The sequence below is a fragment of the Labrus mixtus genome, chromosome 10, assembly GCF_963584025.1.
Source record: "Labrus mixtus chromosome 10, fLabMix1.1, whole genome shotgun sequence".
Lineage (NCBI taxonomy): Eukaryota > Metazoa > Chordata > Actinopteri > Labriformes > Labridae > Labrus > Labrus mixtus.
Window position 1 is genome coordinate 14,231,050 of NC_083621.1, and position 12,349 is coordinate 14,243,398.

The following is a 12,349-nucleotide window of genomic DNA, read 5'->3' on the forward strand; positions in this document are numbered from 1 at the left end:
AATATTTTTTAATAAGCTTTGCATCCTTACTCTTGAAGCAGAGAAAAAAAACAGCCATATTCCTTGTATATTTGAATATTAAGATTCAAATAACTTTACTGTCTATCACATACAGTAGTGACATAAAAAAATACCTTTTGTTGAGGCTCAGTACCATGAAAACATTCCCACTAAGACTCACATTAAGTCATAAAATAGCAAAAAGTACCCTAAATAGGTAAAAACACATGTGCACAGCATTCAAAAAATATTGCTTATCTAGCCTTGTTTAAAATGCGGATTGCAGTGGGAATAAAAGAGCAGCAACATTCGGGAGCTGGTTTCCTTGGATGTTTTAAAGGACTTCTTAATGATCTGGAGGCAAGCATATCTGGCTGTAGATGCGTTAACTGACTCATAATGCCCTTTTTGATCCCTTGTTGATCATTTATGACAAATTTTGACAAATGTTTCTTCTATTTTGTGATTCCTGTATTAATTTTTTAAATTATTGTTCAGTGTTTTATGTCTGAAACACAGTTAATTGTGCTGCTGCATGTCAGGACACTGATGTAAAAGAGATTATTAATCTCAATGAGACTGTCTTGGTTAAAGAAAGGTATACGACATATTAAAGGTTAAAAAATATATGCCCCATCAGCTTTTAAAAATGTATGTGTATGGTGTAAAACAATTTAACCGGTTGTAACAGAGGATCTAGAATCAGTAGAGCCAGATTGAATGTGATTGAGTTTCACTTTGCTTTTCTTCACGGGTGTTATTATAAGATGAGAAGAAGAAAAAATAGCCCTGAACAGGCACGCCTGCAGGTTTTGAATCACTTGGCGAGAAAGAGGTTTCACTCTTTTCATCCTTACCTGCAACTCAGGAAAGTGGTCTGTGCTTATAATTACACTATAATTGCTGGAACCTGCTGTTTCTTCTGTAGAAATGTGCACCTACTTTGTCATACTAAAAGTGCAATGAAAAATGCAAAATGGATATAAATATCTAAAAGGTGTCAATTGAACATGTCAAGTTCATGAGTGCCAGATGACTCACTAAACCTTCAGTGAGTTCAAAGGAAGACTGGAGATAAAAATGTGACTTATTTCAGCTCAAATGTACACGGAGCATAATTCTTTGGAACATTTTGGCGCTGGCTCTATTTATGCTATAGGTGCACCATTTTTCACTTCAGATGCTCTTTAAGAGAACAGCCTTGGCAAATATTTTAGTAGCGGTGGCTGAGTTACTGCTGACTGTTGGCAAATCTTCCCTCATGAATCAGGTTAAGCTTGAAACCATGTACTTTCAAATTAAGTTACATGCCTCCACTTTGAAGAAGTCTTTGCTTAAATAACTGTAAATGTCTGGGGAGCAGCTGCAAGCAAAGGGCCTCTGTTTTGGTGTAAGTAAGAAACAGTTTATTTCAATGGAAGTAACAGATTGGACATCACTACATATAATACTAGCACAGAACTAGAGTTTAACTCATGATCATTAGACTATCTGCTGCTTCTGTAAATATATAGATCTCAATTAATTTTTCTAATTTATTTTAATATAAATGTTTTTCTCCACCATATGAATACCTTTTTTGAGTTCATTGCATGATCTATTTTGACATAATGCATCAATTTTTCATAGATTTTATATTTATTATTGAAATTAGATGCAAAGAAATGTGCAATTGTAATGGTATGTAGAATCCTTAGTGGTAAAGATTAAATACTATAAAGTGAGACTAAGAAACTAATGTGGAATGATCTCAGAAAATGCAGAAACAAGGAACATTAGTATCTCGTTTTGTAACCTTAAATGTGTATCTCCATGTTTGTACTTACAAAGAGAGACTTGAATAAGTAGAGTGACGATTGGCACTGACTGATGTCCTTGTAGCCTGCAGGTGCAGCTAAATACATGAAAGAGCAGAGTGTGGGCCAGACGAGTAATGCTGATTACATTCTTAAGAGACAAAAAAAATGCTACTGTGTGCCATGCATTTGACTCTTTTTTTTTTCCTATCAAAGAAGGCAAACATCTGGGGGGGGGGCAGAACATCCACTCTGTGCTCTCTCTGCTAACCCACCCACCCACATGGAGAGCGCCTCCTTACTTTGCCAATGATGTGTGCGGTGAAAAGAAGCCTCTATTACAAATGGTTCTATTAAGTGCCCTCAATGGAGGATTTTTAAGTAGCCTTGTGGTAATGACGGCTCCCACCTTCTCTCTCTGCTTTTCGCACTTTTCTTTCCTCTCTGTCTTTTTCATCGCACCAACCGACCCCGAGAGCACTAAAACACACTCGTCTCCTCATCTCTTTTCAGACTTCTCTCTCTTATTTCAACCCTTATGCATATCTTAGGCATGAGGCATATTTTCAAAAAGGTGGCCCTCACGACTTAGCGTTTTGCATTCAGCCAGGCCAGCCTATAGCGGCGATGAATGCAGATCAGTGCTTATATTTAGATGTGTTAGATACATCCGAAAATCCCCTCGTAGTAATGATTATGGATTCTGGGGAGGAATCTTGGGCTCTGTTTGAATAGGGCGAGCTGTAGGCCGATTCCACCGCTAAGAAAGAACAGAGGAGATCAGCCTTCATTGTCAGGCCTGACAAGATTAAGCCAACTCAAAAAGCTGATCAAACTGAGCAAGATTCAGCGTGGCGAGACGAGAAGTGGTGGCAGAGGTGGCTGCTCTGAGGTGTAAACACAGTTCTGACATTGACAGGGACACTTCATATCACCCTGCCGGGGCCCAAACGGAGGCCACACCACCCCTCCTTTTCCTTACACCACCCAACCACCTTGTGAGGAGGAGACGTGATGACCATGAAATCCTTATCTCCCTCACTTCAGCACTGGCAGATATTGCTGCACAGTTGGCGGGGCTGCGACAGCAGAGTAAGTGACAGCCTGGTTTTATCTGTCTGCATAGGGATGAATCAACTGGTTCTGTTTTCTTTTTCTGCAAAACTGATCATTATCTTTCCCCTCATTATGCCACTGTGTGTGTTTCCTGTGAAATTCCCCTCACCTCACCTCGCAGAGTTTTTTATTTATTTTTGCTATGTTAATAACTGTCGCCTGGTAATGAATGTGGTTATTAAAGGAACAGCTGTACAGAATGGTAGGAGCATAAATCGGAATTTCTGCAGGAGCAGACAAACCCATTTAATAGCATAACAGATACATACATTTCATTTGAAATGTCACCTAATGCACCCCTCACCCTTCTTCGCTCATTCTCTCTTTTTTTATGTGTGGTCTCTTATGAGCAGCCATGCTGGTTGATTATAACATTAGAAGAGTTGCCTGCTCAGCAGTCAGAAGTATTACAGCCTCCACCACTGTAACAGCCATGTGTCTTCCTCTCGACATTTTCATCTCCTATGCAAATACAGACCCAATGGAGCCAGTAATCATTCATCAGGAAACTGTCTCCAAATGGTAACTGCTTCTGTCCTGCTCATTCATTATTCATCAGCACGGACGGGTCAGGCGCCACAAGCAGCACATACACATAGCGTCGGCCCCAGTCCTCTGTTTATCTCCCTTACTCGCGAGTATTAAAATAAGGGAAAAGTCCAATGTTCACTCACTTAGTTCTCTTCCGAGTGTCAAAAGTGAGGCTGTGTGTAGCTTTGGTTCACTTCTCCACCCCCTGGTATTGATAAAACACCTCCACCCGCCGCTGATACTCCCGTTCATTACTGTGTTTAATGAGAAACTTCTGCATACACTGCACAGATCGCACAGCGAGCGCACATTTCACAAATGAGTGGGAAAATGTGTTTAGGAGGAGCTGCAGGCAGAGTTTCATCACAAATATGAGACAGGCAACATGACATGCGAGGAACACCCTAATAAACAGGCCAGTATTCAAACGCTGCAGTCATATCTGTCCTCTGGTTTTTTCTTGATAGTGCTTAATTCAAATTACAGGGAAGCAGAGGAAACATCAAACCAACATGTTAACCCAGCAAAGGAAGAAAAATGAGCTTCCTTAGATGCAGCAGAAGAACGCCACTGTGTCTTTCTGGTGTCTCGTCTTGATCCCTGCAGGAATTTTCCGTCTGTGTATTAATAACCACTTCAAAGCGTACCGCTCCCCTGAATGTGTTGTGCATGCATTTAGAGGTCTATCTTCCTCTGTTATGATCCCCCGCAGCAGCAGCAGCAGCACCAGCAGCAGCAGCCTACATGTAAACATACCAGAGGCGAACGCACAGCGACCTGCTGGATCTATCTGTCACCGTGCTAGTCAACTGTCTGCGTTTTAGTTTGATTTGTTTCCAAGCATGAGGCCGTACGTGATGGATGATTTCAACGCCCAATATTCATCAGCTTCTGTCGAGCAGGTCGCTTGTCACCCTACAAATGAATGGGAAACACTATTTGTTTAATGCTATGAAACTATACCCTGGTGAAATTTGAATTTACTTTGCTAATTGAACACATCCAGAGTTATTGTATGCTTTCTGTCTTCAAGTTGGCTTATAAGCTAGATTTATGGCAGTTGACTTTTGCCCTAAAGCGACAGCTCCAACAGGGGGGATGCCAGGAGTTTTACTTTTCAGCTGTGAGGGTTTTTGTGAAGTTTATAGAACAGGCCAGGGTACATCCCCTCTAGTCTGTCATCATACTTAAGTGAAGCATTGTCTAGGCCCTGCAGCTCCCCCCAGATAAAACTGCCAGTGGTGCAATTTCCTCAAGACCCCTCAGGGCCCATAATTCTCTTTGTAGGTTGTCTGACAATTTGCTAAGCAGTTGAGTCGGGGACACGGGGAAAAAAAAAACGAGACGTGCCGTGTCTTCACAGAACAAGAGACAGCTGTGGACCATTCTGCGAGGTTGTGTGAACCATTTAACCTGCACAGTTTAAATGTAGAAGTGTAGAAACGGAATTGTGGAACTCTGAGAGCAACCACAAACGCAAACACTCAGGAATGAGTCCAAGGAGTAAATATTCTTTCAAGGAGTAAATATTTGTTTAGTGGCGATAATCAAAAGAAAAGAGAAATCCAACCAAGTACAGTACAAGCCTGAGGAGCCAGAAGGCAGAAGATGGAAGGGATTTTGAGTCCCACTCTTATCTAGTGCTGGTGCTTTCTGGGCTACCCAGATTAAGTGAATCACATGCGTCAATCGCCCTGCCAAGAGTAAAAATTGCACCAAAGGAGGGCGTTGGCTCTGAGCTAGAATGACATACATTCAGCATGCATGAGGAGCTCCTAGTGATGTGCTACTGTACACAGAGGGAGCGGCGTCCTGTATAAATGCTTTATGCTCCCATCTACTTGTCATGTTGCAGACGTGGTTATGAGGGAAGTTTTTTTTCTTCTTTTTTTTGGGGGGGGGGGGGGGGGGGTGTTTTTATCGAGCCATCTGTAACGCTGCAAAACTATCACTATGCTGTTCACAAGGACACTAGTTACACCGAAACGCCAAATTTATGCAAAAATCTGTCGTGCTGCCTGTAAAGGACTTTATGCTTGTGGTGATTTGTGTTTGTGTGTGTGTTTCTGCACCGCTGAGGGGAAGAGAAGGACAGTCATAGAAATCCTTTTTACTTTCATATTGGCACAATTACCCATGGAAGTAAAATCATACTTCCAATCTTTTTTCACATTTCTCCTCTCACAGTAAACCCTTCACTATCAACAAGTAATTGATTCTAAGAATGAAATTGCCCGTTACGATGCGGGACAGATTTGTCGGAGGGATAGCATGAGGGAACTAAATAACAAATGTGAGGACAGGGTGACAGACACTGCTTTAATTCACCACAACTGATTTGATAATAAAACTTGAGACCATTTCACAGTGTAGCCAATTATGTCCTCAGTGAGTTCTGCCATCATGCCTGTCAGACTTTTATTCCTCGCAATTAAGTGTGTGGCAAATCCGAAATCACTGCGTTACACATCAGTGGTGAATCTATCTTGAAAATACAGTGACATATACCATTATGCAGATATTTCACATTTTTAAACAAACTGTAATTATTCAATACCATACATTTGTATAACTTGTCAAAACATTTTAAAACCCTTTTCACTTTGAAAACTTTTTTTTCTTTTTTTTTTATACTGGAGCTCTCTTGGCTAATTTTGAAACACGAGAGAGCTCCAAGGTGACATGAAGTATGAGTCAATTCTTCATGTGAAGGAAGTCATTAATTAGGATGTCAAATGTGCAGAGCATCCTAGCCTTCATTTTTCTTCTTAATTGGCGAATAATTTGGAATTTGGAGAGAGGCTGCAGATCACAGGTAATGAAGATTGACACCTGTTATTTCTCCCTGTCTCGTAAGCTTCTCAGACTGCGATTTATTAATGGCCATGCCCTTTTTTGTAAGGTTATACACACTGTTCTTTTTGAGCTCTCTGCACAGCCACAAGGGTCGTGTCTCAATAGACCGCAGCGATTGGTGGGCTGCCGGGCCCCACCCTTCAGGGTCGACCTGTAAGACAGAAAAAAAGACTGCTTCTTGTGCTTGACTGCTCATATCCCATGTAACAGCTGTCTCTCTCTGAGTGATGGCTTCATTTTGACTCTCTCCTGGAGGGAAGGAAGGCTCCTCCATGGTATTGCCCCCCTGAAACTAATATCAACGTTAACATGTCAAAAGGTCAAATGTGCGTGTTTTCACCTTTCACAAAACCCACATGAACTGTGATCAGCCTGACCTGAAATTAAAACCACTGCCTGAATGTGGAGGGAAGATTAATTGCCCTCTGCAGTCTGCGTGTATTTAATCTCACGTCCTCAAAGTGTTGCTATGTGAGATTAGGTTGCACTAAGCCACTAAGCGCCTGGTGTACACACAGACAGGGACAGCTCTTAAGTGCGTGCACACATATGTAAAACATTAAAACACACACCGCTACGAGGGTGGCTGCACAGTTTGAAGCTGAACAAATGTAAAGGAATGCGACACAGGCACACACACAGCTGCTAAACCAACCAAATGTCAATCTTCAATCCAGAGTAATTCAGCGGAGACACAGAGCTCGTGCTGTGTTGTCACAGGACAGAGAATCTTAATCAAACCTGAGCTCTGTCACTCCGCTGCTCACCTTTGTTCCCCCCTCACACAAAATCAAATTAAACGAGGGTAGGGGTGTGTGTGCGTGTGTGTGTTTGAGTGTGAGAAGAGAGTTGCTGGTCTGAAACAAGAGCAGCGTCTGCAATGAAAGCACATCTAAATAATCATTGTTTGTGTGTAGCAGATTGGGCAGCTTGAAAGGGTTAAGCATGAGTGGATTAAAAACACCGGCACACATCCGTTTCCATACTCTAATCCTCTTAGAGCCCACTCCTAATACGTTTTTATATCTTTTCTATCTCTCACCGAGGTGAAATATCAGATTAGTTGCCAGGCTTTGACTATATCTTATTACAACCTTATCTAACACTGAAGGGTTGTGAGCTTCCATGAAGGTGGGGGGGGGGGGGCTTTTGTTTAGAATTAAGGTTTTTAGTGTTGCTGTGGTCATTGAGATTAGTCTCTAAAACAGATGATTGCTCCATTATCCCTGGATTTGCCGACGTGTTACAATTTCAGGTTCTGTTGCTCCGTCAGGATAAGGATTTGATGTTGCATGTTCAGGATGTGGATGTGAAGTCCAATGTGAGAAAAAACAAAGTCCTCAGAGGACCCATCATGTGCAGACATGTTACAATTTGATTCTGACACGCACTATAAATCCATTAGTGAACATGAACGCCTAATAATCCACACTAGCTCCGACCTGAGACAAACATTCAATTTATACACTGCCCGCAGCTGAACTAGATCTCATACTGCTAAAATCGATCATATCCTTGCAAAAGTTAATGAAACACATGAAAACACAGGAGTGAAATCAATGAGGTGTTAAAACAGATGTCCATATATCTCAACTATCTCCTGTAGACAGGAAGAGGGAAGCTTTAGCAGCACAATTAAATAATGTGATCGGCTGAGAACTTGCACTGAAAGTTGCCAATTAGTTTAAAGCCCACAGAGACAGCTTGTGAAGTGGAGCCATGCAACTTGTTATTCATATCAGAGGTTATGAGTCGCACCCAGCAAGGTCCAGATGGAACAGTGCCTAATCAGGTCACCTTTACAAAGGACTTAATTCAAAGCTGCAAATGACGGAAAATGCTGAGTCACTTCGCTGTTTGTTCTGTGGTACTTTGTGTTTCTGCTTCCAACTGCTTCATCCAGACCTGAAATGTCCCCGACACGGAAATCCAAGAAGGCTGGCCAAGCGACAGAGCTCAACCCTGTAATGGCATTTCTTTGCCTATATGTCTGTGCAACCTGCAATTTGGACAAATTCAGAGTAAACGAACATGTGGAGCAGAAAAGAGTATAAAGCATCTTCAGTACATACAAGACAACCGCACCAGTCGTGCTATGGCGGTGTGATATGAATGTCATCACCAGTCCCTCGTGGTGATTTTTTCCTGCTGTGTTTACACACTGGCTAATCCAGCTTCTTTTATGTTGATGTGTGCAAACACCAATGGCAGCAGAGTCAACCAATCAATCATTATATGTACAGCGCCAATTCTTAACAAGTGTCATCTCGCATATGAGCCCACATGCTCTTTACAAAAGAGCAGTCTTTACTGAAGAGCATGATGGGATAATATGCAGGAAGGATTTCTCCTTTGTGTTCCTTGCATTTCTGTTGTCCACACTTTCTTGCCGCTGAGGTGGAGGTCGGAACAGGCCATTCGTGAATGAGGACGCCGGTGGTTGTGGGGACGACACAGTCCGATGGTAGTGGCTGGGCATCAGGGTGGCAATAGTGCCAGATCACTTCAGTGAAGGTTGGGGGAGCTCAGTCTACTCGAGAGCCTGGCTTCGCCTGACGCAAGGCCTCAGAGGCTCAATCTCTTTGTTGCTACTTTGAAGTCATGTTTAGTAAATAGGAAGCACAAATCAACATCCTGCTGTCACAAAGCAGTGTTTACAGAGTTATAGCCACAAGATCACACCATATCAATTGAATGTTAGGCAATTGTAATCAAATCACATATTCCTAGGAGTTAATTAATTACTACTCGTTGACTTAAAAGAATTGCAAACATCAGCTTTGCAGAGGTTTTACCCTACTGGTTTGTTGAAGCATCAGCAGGACTTTCTAGCAAGTGAGAGATATCACAGCTGTCCAAAATTTCCCACATAGCATCACCTGGAAGGCCGCTTGGAACCTATAACCCTCCCATATCCTTTTCTTTTTCTCACTTGTGTGCCATTTAACAACAAACTATTGAATGCACACCTCTGCCACTAAACCAGTGAACGACAAAAACACTGAGTCACTCATTCACTCTGATACAACAGCCAAACAAAGCACCTTTGCCTTCCACTCTGCCTGCAGTCCTCATATAGTCTGCCTGCAATGCAGTGCACTTTCATATCAGCATAGAGAAGGCACCAGTTAATCCACAGGGTTATGATAGTGAAAGTCCTTCTTTATCCACCTTAAGATGATCCTGCTTCTGCAGTCCTGTTCGGAGCAGATATCAGTCAGAGCCGAGGAGAGAAAGAGTACACAAGTTTGTGAAGAATGTACATCCTGAGGTCTGCTAAGGGCCATGATGACTCGCCCACAATCGGCGGGGGGTTGTTCCACCTTTGTGTTCACTGGGGGATGAAGTAGAGGAGGAGCCAGGGTGGAGCACTGACAGCGGAATAAACACATATTGATGGGAGAGTTTACCAGTGTAGCTGTAGCAGAGGCTGCAGGAACCTGTTTCTGGTCACTCTGCTGTGTGAGTCACCTAAATAAGGTGAGCAGTTGTATGAAAAATGGTTCATCTGTTGAGTATGTTAGAGAGTTGTAGAGTACATTATTTGAAGGTATCATGTGGAGAGTGGCATAGATCAATAGTGGCACCATTTTATCCCCCATTATATCATACACATCACACATCCAGCAGTTGAGGGACACTCACTATGCTATTTTGCTGATTTGTTTACTAGGTTAATATGCAAAGCAGCGTAGCATTGCATGAAAGGCAAGGTAATAGTAAGGTGCAGCACACAAGAAGGTCGACAATGCAAAATGTGAAATATTTATGAAAAACATGTTTTATAAGGACAGAGATCTGTTGTTTGTTTACATGTTTGTAAGGAATCAAGGATTCATACAATTAGACTGTAGTATAGTTCAACGCCTCTTGTCTGGAATGTCTATCATCTTTTTGTTCAATTGTAATCATTTTAATTGTTCGTTTAAGGCACGTCTTCATTAATAAGAACTAAAAACATAAGAGACTATTTGGAATAGTCTTCATAAGCCAAACAGTCTGTTTGATACATGCAAGCTTTAATTGTTTGTCCAAGCTGGTTTGTTAAAGGTTTCTTGTCTTAACTCTCATAGCATCAGACTACATTTCTCTCCAGACACAAAACATCGCTGAATGTAAAAGTCTTTATTAAAAGCAGTGCAACAGGTCAGACAGCCGTGGCAGCTTCTGAGCAAGAGATATTTTAAGGAGACAGAGAATTTTAATCAGCTAGGCTATAGTGTGTAGGACTATGCATATGCATGCAGATCTGTGAAAAAGACTTTCCATCAAATCAATTGGATGTATTTGTCCGATTGACACATTACTGCTATTTAGTTTTTAAGTTGTACCCAAAGGTTTTTATAGCTCAAGTGTTTCTTTTTTTAGTTTTGTCTTGCCGTCATTTTGGAAAGTAGATGATCAAATAAGATTTTTTTTAATAGTTTGTCTTGTGTGATAACACAAACAAAAATTAAAAACCAGAGTCATAGAGTCAAAATAAACAGAAAGTATTTGTGAGGAAGAAGCAACGCTGCTCTGTACCACATCAGACATAACATTTCTGAAATTCCACTTTACACAGTGCTCAGGTCTGCAGGAGTGAGTATTACCTGCAGTGCTGCCATTCAGAGTTCACTTCCACAGCGCATTGATCCTGAACCACATATTGGAAAATAGCCAGTGCCCAGGGAGTAAGAAGAAAACTGTTGAGAGGCGATTCCTGAGTTGTGCCCCTCCGCCTCCCCTCACCCCCCTTTCCCCTAAAGAACTGCTGACATAATCTGCATCCCTTGACTTATATGGCTCTCATAAATTCAGATACACGGTTGGTTAAAACACACGAATGAGAAAGAAGAACTCAGCTGGAATACAAACAGCGAGGCGAGTCATGAAGCGGTTTCCAGGGAAGCAGAGCACTTGAGTGTGGACATCTCTCTTGCTATCTCTCCCTCCCCTCTCTGCCTCTATCTCTGGCTGCAGCGCGAGGCTAGCTATGGGGAAATTACCCATGAATGAAACAACTGTTGACACAAAGAGAATTATTTTTTTGCCCTTGCTCCACTGTACGGGCAGTGGATTATGAAATTCTGTGATCCCTCCCCGGTCCTCAGGCCTGGGTAAACATTAGCTGACACATGGGGGAAAGGAATCCCCATAGCCTCAGGGCCAGATTGCCTCCTGCCAAAATAAGCAGCACCCAGACCCTCTACATAGTAAGAGAGATAACGTAGCCAGGAGGCTCCTGGGTGAGAGAGAAATTATCATAAACATTCAGGTATTAAGAACCCTAGCATGCCTTGAGGTTGTATATATAAGAGGAACACATGAAACATCAAGACCTATGGAACATAACTTTTATATGAAAACTGTTTTTGGACCTTAATTGTAAAGAAGTTATGTTTTACAACAGGGTTTCTTTATAAGCTGACTGCAATGGTATTCACCTAAAAAGACCCTTTTGTTGCCACTGGAATTATGACTGCCGTACCCAAAGGGTAACCAATCTGATGAAATGCATCAAAACCTCTTCTGTAGGATGTTAACATGGATGGTTGGGTATACAAAAATAGTTGACTTTGTTAGGGCGTGGATTTCAAAACCCAGTTAATCAGATTGCAAACCAGCAGATTTAGTGAGATTTTGGAGAAAAACTAAAATCACCACATGCTGGGAACTTGGCATCGACCTACATCCAAAATGGCCCCATTGCCAAATAAGTGGACAGATCACATACAGTATGAAAGAGAGTCACGAGCCGACTGACAAAGAAGTGTGTTATAACTTTAAATACATCCTGATGAAAACCTCATTTTTACTGGCAAGGGTACTGTTACACAAACTATTCAAGCTATCAAAATATTAAGAACATCGATCTTCCTATAGTCTTCAAAATGTACAGTTACTCTACAAATTATTCATAAGGCTAGAGTCAACCCAAGTTTAAAAACAAAACACAGAAAGAAAAATCATTGCATCCTCCCCTATCCCAAAGTCCAACTTTGTACATTCCAGTTTTGCAACACATGGTGGAGTATGGGGTAATCAACAGAGCACTTTAATGAGAGCAA

The 12,349-nt window shown here is 41.7% G+C and overlaps 1 protein-coding gene across 1 annotated transcript in view; it reads right to left on the reverse strand.

The window, feature by feature from the left end:
- Nucleotides 1-6,285, reverse strand: part of sowahd (sosondowah ankyrin repeat domain family d) — a 257,121-nt gene extending 250,836 nt beyond the window's left edge. Inside the window, exon 1 of the mRNA XM_061048516.1 lies at nucleotides 6,274-6,285. The gene's annotated coding sequence lies outside the window, so the exon portion shown is untranslated. The remainder of the gene's footprint in view (nucleotides 1-6,273) is intronic.
- Nucleotides 6,286-12,349: the final 6,064 nt, after the last annotated feature.